The following is a 6,899-nucleotide window of genomic DNA, read 5'->3' as shown; positions in this document are numbered from 1 at the left end:
CATGTGCGAAAAAGGTAACAACAGTTCCCTGCACCACGTCAGCCGCCCACGACTGGAGCATATCCTGGCCGGAAAAAATTACACTATCTCAGCCGCCATCGATCATACAAATATAGAATCACTGAAACACAGTCACGTTCCACGACGAGCTCAATCGGTGCCTCGGTTGGAGCAGGTCGATAATCTCTCGGACAATGATCGGTGCCACGATGATCAATCAGCTGGCCTGACAATGACTTATTTGATTATCAAAGACATGCGCGGGCGACTTTGTAGTGTGTTCTTTTTTGTGCAGAGGAGCAATTAGTTCATGTGATCGATTTTTTTTTTTTGAAACATGGTAAAAACGCAGACGCTCACATACACACGCATACACTCATCTCTATGAACGCACACACATACACCATATCCCTATGAGCACCTCCGGAAGACTGAGCCCAGGGACGGAGCTAGGGGGAGGCGAGCAGGGGCCATGCCCCCCCCCCCCCCCTATGCTGAATTTTTTGTGAAAGGCCCCCTATATTTTATGCACATTGGTCCTTAAACTGGCTAGCATTTCCCTAAGTGGCCCCCCTCCAACTAAACTGACGTTCATTTGGCCCCCTCCATATTGTTTTCCTGGCTCCGTCCCTGACTGAGCCGGCGGATTGGATTTTGAAATTGACGAAGTCACCACAGCCTCCTCGCTGTCGACGGAAACGTCGCCTCCCACTGAATGAATATTCCGCCTTTATAAGACACAAAGATGTCAAACTTGGGGTTTGAACTCTGGTGGGCTGGAGATACAACCATCCTCCTAACCACCCAACTTCTCTCTGCCACTGCATGCACTCTCCGCTCCTTGCTTTCACCTCGCACCTTAGCTTTGCCTCTCCGCTGCCAATTAGTTGGACACACAATCAAGGCATCCTCCCATCAACGTTACTAAAAAGACGACAACTAACGCTAGACCCACTGAACACACACCAAGCTCCCGAGGCCTTGTTTGGGAGGTTTGCTTCGTTGTACCCTCTCAGCTCCATGATTCTGAAAAGTTGGAGCAGCTCCAACTTTTAATTAAAAAAATGTGGAGTTGGCTGCATTAATTTTACACAACTCTGCCTCTGTCGACCGAAGCGAGGCACGGAACTTGTTCGACCATCTCCGTGCGGTACAAATGTGGGTTGCAAGCCCATTTAGGCTTGATGGAGTGCAGTAGATATGTGAGTTTTGAAAAGGCTTGGTTGGGTTGCCACTTTTTTTGTCAGACAAAGCGGACGGAGGTTGGACGTGGCAACTGTGACCTCATGGCTGACGGCGGGAGGCTCCTAGATACGATGTCAAGCTGCTAGCGGCCATGACGAGCTCGTGGCTTCAGATGCGAGCAGGGGTGGCGCCAGGGTCGATTCCCGTAGCTGCAAGCTATGACTGCAGAGGCGGGGTCAATTTGTTCATCCAAGAGCTAGTTTAGGCGACGGCAGCGAGCTACAACTCGATTTATGTGGCGGTGAGAACGAATTGAACAAGTTCGACTCTCGTGGAAGGTACCTCGATTCGGTGGCTACATACGTCAATCGTGCTGCGGTGAAGTCAAATCAAGGAAGAGTATGGGTGCTGAAAAACATGCTCGGGAGAGGAGGGACGAGAGAGAGATAAGATGTGTGTAACGTTTCGATCACTTATCGATGGTAGGGGAAGTAAATTATAGCCGCTCCGCGTTTTCTATTCCACGAAATCAACTCCACGTGTTTGTACTAAAAGCTGCACCAACTTCAACTTTTCAGAACCGTGGAGCTAGGATGGAGGAGGGACACCGGAGCAAAAGTGCTTGTTCGCTAGTAGTGTTTTGGGTTGTTTTGCAGGGTATTTTACCTGCCCAACGAAAATACACCGAAATACACGACTAGGCTGTTTGACAAGCCGGTCGTGGGTGGATTGAGCCTGAAAAAACTTCCGAAAACTCATGGCGAGTGCTAGCCGTCGGCCGACTGATGGGAGAGAGAAAATCGGTCGTATGCGGGCCGTTGGATTGGCCTCATCCCTCTGTAGAAAATTCGCTCAAGCAGACGTCGCTTTCATCGACCTGTCTTTCCGCAAGTTTTTGTCGGTCGCATGTGTGGAGCCTGCCCTCCTGCTGCTCCTTTGCATGCATGCGCTTGAAGGTGCATCGATGCTAGCTCCTGCCTAGTACCTAGCCTTGCGTGCTTGTTGTTCACTGTTATTGTTACCCTTACACACTACTACACATGATATCTTACACACATGGCTACTGATGGCTCAAAAAGAAAAAAATATTACTGTACTAGTATCTCACAAATATGTTCAAAAAAATGTACTATTACACAACATCATGGCAAAAAATGTTTTCAAAAAGTAATTCTACAAAAATGTTAAAAAATTTAAACCCCTCGCCATTTTGATATTTACATCCTAGTTATTTACTCTAGGATAGGAAGTATGGCAACAAAACTTTTCAACCTGAATACAGAAAACTTATATTGTTACAACAAAACGCAGCAACATTTTAAAAAAGGTAATGCTACAACAATAAGTGGTTAACAACAACAAAAAATTCTTCAAGTCGATTCGTCACAAAAATTTCCAGTAAGTTCTACAAAAATTAGAAACAATTACAACAAAAACCCTTGTACTTGCAATAATCAAGAAATGATTAAACAAACAATTAATTTTCTACATATTGATTGACAACAAAAATGATCAACTACTTTTACAAAAAAACATAAAGGATTACAACAAAATAACTATATGTCTACAACATTATGAAAAAGTATGCCAACATCATCGAAAATCTGAGAAAACACACAACTTGTAGCAACCCTTTACAACATCTAATGTCTAATTTCCCAACAAAAATCATATGAGTTGTTAGATTCTGAAATAGCTTATGCAACATTGAAAACCTAGGGGAAACATAAGCTTGTGCCAAACCCCCACGAAAACATTGCAACATCTCCCATGTGTTCTCACTACAAAATGCATATGCATTTGTTACAAAATTAACTAATGTATGCAACATCAAAAATTTCACGGGCAACACTTGCCAATGGTGGACCATATCTCACCAATTTGGCGTCACCATCCGTGAAATCCATCTTGTCAAATCCCTTCAACACTGTATACGGCACCCCGAGACCGTTCCCACCGCTTCATCGGTCCCCGGAATTATCATAGTCACGTCCATCGACCATCGGAGAAATTGTATGGTATCGCGAGTGTAGGCACAAAAGGCTCCATCTTCAAGTAGGATAGTGTCGGGATCTTAGAAGTGGTCGGCGGTGTTCCCACGGTGTTGCGAACCAACAACTATCACAAATGGGCTAACTTGTCGGCAGCTAGCCGTGCATGTATCCATTTAGCCATGCAAGCTATTTGCATGCATCCATGCGGCAGCAACGAGCTACCAAGCTATTTTTAGCATGTAGCCCCATTTAGCTAGTTTTAGCAGCCATCTAGGCTATGTGTGCATGCAGCAACAGCAGAGAGGTACGTGCGTGCATACATGTTAGCTAAGCGCACGCGAGGCTGGCCGGTGGCGTGCTGCTGCTGCACTGCATGTCTGCATGAGCGGGTGCCGTGGGCTGATTTCGTACGAAGCGCGGGCCGAGTCCGGAGCGACCGATCGAGCGACGAGATCGGTCGCCCGATCAGAAGCATTTACGAAAACTCATCGGGTTGAGGTTACACTACGACACCTCTCCCAGCTCGCGCTTTACCCACTCTGTTGGGTCGTGGTGGTGCTGGCGGGTTGGAAGCAGCGGCACCACACACGCAAGTGCGACAAAGGAGCAGACGCATGCCTTCAGTTAAAAAGACTATAGTTAACCCATCACTATTTTAGTTGATCTCGAATTTGTTTTTACAACCGTTCTCTAAAAACTTAATCTCGTATTTTGTTTCAATGCCAATCTCTTGTTGGCTGAATCCAATTTGTACCGGTGTGTTTTACTTCTGATCCGTACGTAGTATGTGTTACAATGGAAGTGGAAACTCATGAGAATGTACAAGTGTTGGTGCTTGATTTTTTGTTGTTGAAATTATTATGACATCCGTATTAACATTGCGGTGAAATTGAGTATTTAATTGTAGAATTATCCCTGCCTTCCAAGTGTTTAAAATAAGAAGAGTGTTTTTACCTAATTCTCTTAGAAAAGTACTCTTAAATACCCACATATACACTTCTGCCAAACAAGGCCTGAGGTGCAGGTTTTTTCCTTGAAAAAGGAGAATAACCCCAGACTCCTCAGGGTGCCGATGATTATTACACGACTTTGATGGGACTTTGATGCTTGTTTATTGCCTTTCGTTGTCTGCATATTTGCTCCTTGGAGCGTGTCCCTATTGACTATTTATCATGTATGTACCAGCTGGATTGTTCGCTTTGTGAATTTTTTGGGTGCAGAATTAGTGCTAGGTGACACGGGCATACTTTTTCGGGTAACTACTATTGGTATACTGGGTGCGGTTTAGTCGAAAGTCCATGAAGCCTAAGGTGCAACAAGCAGTCAAAGCCTAAGAAGCTAGCCGTGCCGACTAAGGAAAGCTCATAGAAGGAAGAGACCTACGTGAACACAACCCCAATATGTAGTCCACTAGGACTATTATTAACTCTAACCTGATTGCATATATAAAGTTAGGCATGGACACCCCTTAGGATAGATCATATCATAGACTCAATACTAGACTAGACACAACTCCACCTACGACGGCACTGTGTACCACAACTATGATTATACTGGATTGCTAGCGGGATGTAGCGATCCTACACTATGGAACATGAACATAGGTCATGTTGTGTGCCTACTCCCGCTCCTGGAATCTCCATCATCATCTTTCCCTAAAATTTAAGTCTATAATCTTGATCCCGGGCTCCTTGGAGATTTTAGTAAGATTTTTTTTTTTTTGAAATCAAAACTCCACTATATTAAGTACGCAAGCCCGCCTCATTAAAAACCTTCCAGTCCCCTTAGGTACCCTGGAAGGAAAAGAGTGCGTCTGGAAACTTGCGCCTTTTAAGAAGGCATAGTCGAATTACAATCATGAGTGATCAACTCCAGCACGCAGGAAGGAGTTGAATCACGAAGAAGCTCAGAGTAACCTGACTTGCCTAGATGAGCTAGAACATGAGCTACGCCATTGCTAACCCGGTCTACCTTACTAATAGAAATATCGCGATAAACCCGAAGGAGTTCCCGAGCTTCCTCAAAAAGAGCCCATCCTCCTGAGTATTCAGTACTGTTACTAGCAACCGTCTGGATCACCCGGAGACAATCAGATTCGATGATCGCAGGCCAGCGACCCAAATCAATCAGATGTTTCAAACCGGCTATAAAAGCAAGCATCTCCGCTTCTTCGGCAGTAGCACATGCAGAGATGAACCTCCACTCAGACAAGATGGCTTTCCCATTATGATCTCTCACAATAATCCCAAGCCCCGCATTCTTGGATGTGCTGTCCCATCCCGCATCCACATTTACTTTTATAGAACCCTCCGGAGGTGCTGTCCAAGGGCTAACACCCACTGGACCCGCAGTAGAATTGTTGTTAGAAGGGTTTCCCAAAATTTTCGAGAAGGATAACTGGTAACTGACCAGATATGTAACCGAGGCAGAAACTGAAGCCTTGCCATCACCATGCACTATATTGTTTCTGTGATGCCAGACTCGCCAGAACATAAAAATGACCTTTGCTTGCATTTGTTTTGGGATATTCTCTAAGAGGTGAAGCAGCCACTCCTTGCCAGTATATATGAACGCCTCCTCATGCGGTAAATGCCACTGAACACGTAGTTCCTCCCGCAGAGCCCGCGCTAGGGTGCAGCGGACAAGGGCATGATATCCATCTTCCACCTCAACACCACATATGGCACATATAGGATCAAAATTTGGCAAGCGTCTGTGCAGACTCGAGCGAACCGCCAAAGAAGCTGTCGCCGCTTTCCACGCGAAAATCCGCACCTTTTGTGGTACCTCAGCTTTCCAAACTAGGTTCCAAATACCCCGAGAGCCATTCGCCTCCGAGCTAGATTGTCCGGGACTCAAGCTAGAAAGAGTTGGATTTACACCCAAACGATAGGCCGATCGAACCGAAAACGCCCCATTGGACTCACCGCTCCAGGCCACAAAATCATCACAGGACCGGCCTGGAATTTTAATGGAGAGGATAGCATCAGCATCTCTAGGAAAACAGCAACCACGAACTGCTGCCTCATCCCATGATCTAGTGACAGGGTCTATAAGATCCGAAACCCACTTTTTCCTTGAATTATTCTGACGACCCTCCACTTTCATAGCATCCGGTCTAGGGAGCCAATTATCACGGAAAATTCTCACTTTACTTCCCGAGCCAATTCTCCAAATAATACCCTTTTTCAGAAGCTCCAAACAATGTAACACACCCTGCCAAGTCTGGGATTGGTTTTGAATAAACGCTGTGTCAAGCAAATCTCCAGAAGGATAGTAACGAGCTTTCAATAGACGAGCACAACGGCTATTTGGAAAGTGGATGAGCCTCCAGGCCTGCCTCGCTAGGAGGGCCTGGTTAAACACATTTCTTCATCACCCCACCAAAAATTCCGAATAATCTGAGACAGGTCATCAATAAGACCAAATGGAAATTTAAAAACTCCCATTGCATAAGTAGAAATAGACTGCAGAACAGATTTGATCAGAACCTCCTTTGCCCCAGATGACATGTATTTTTCACACCAATCACTAGCATGTTTTGAAAAAATTTCTTTTGTGCCTTTGAATTTTCCTTTTTTAAGTCTCCCTTCAGGTACAGGAAGGCCCAGATATTTCTCCTCAAAGCAGACTGTCTCGTATTTCAGAATATCTTTCAGTTCTGATTGGACATCTGGTGAGCATTGATCCCCAAACATAATAGAGCACTTTCCCAAACTC

This window comes from Lolium rigidum, chromosome 3, assembly GCF_022539505.1.
Source record: "Lolium rigidum isolate FL_2022 chromosome 3, APGP_CSIRO_Lrig_0.1, whole genome shotgun sequence".
NCBI lineage: Eukaryota > Viridiplantae > Streptophyta > Magnoliopsida > Poales > Poaceae > Lolium > Lolium rigidum.
This window is presented reverse-complemented; position numbering follows the sequence as displayed.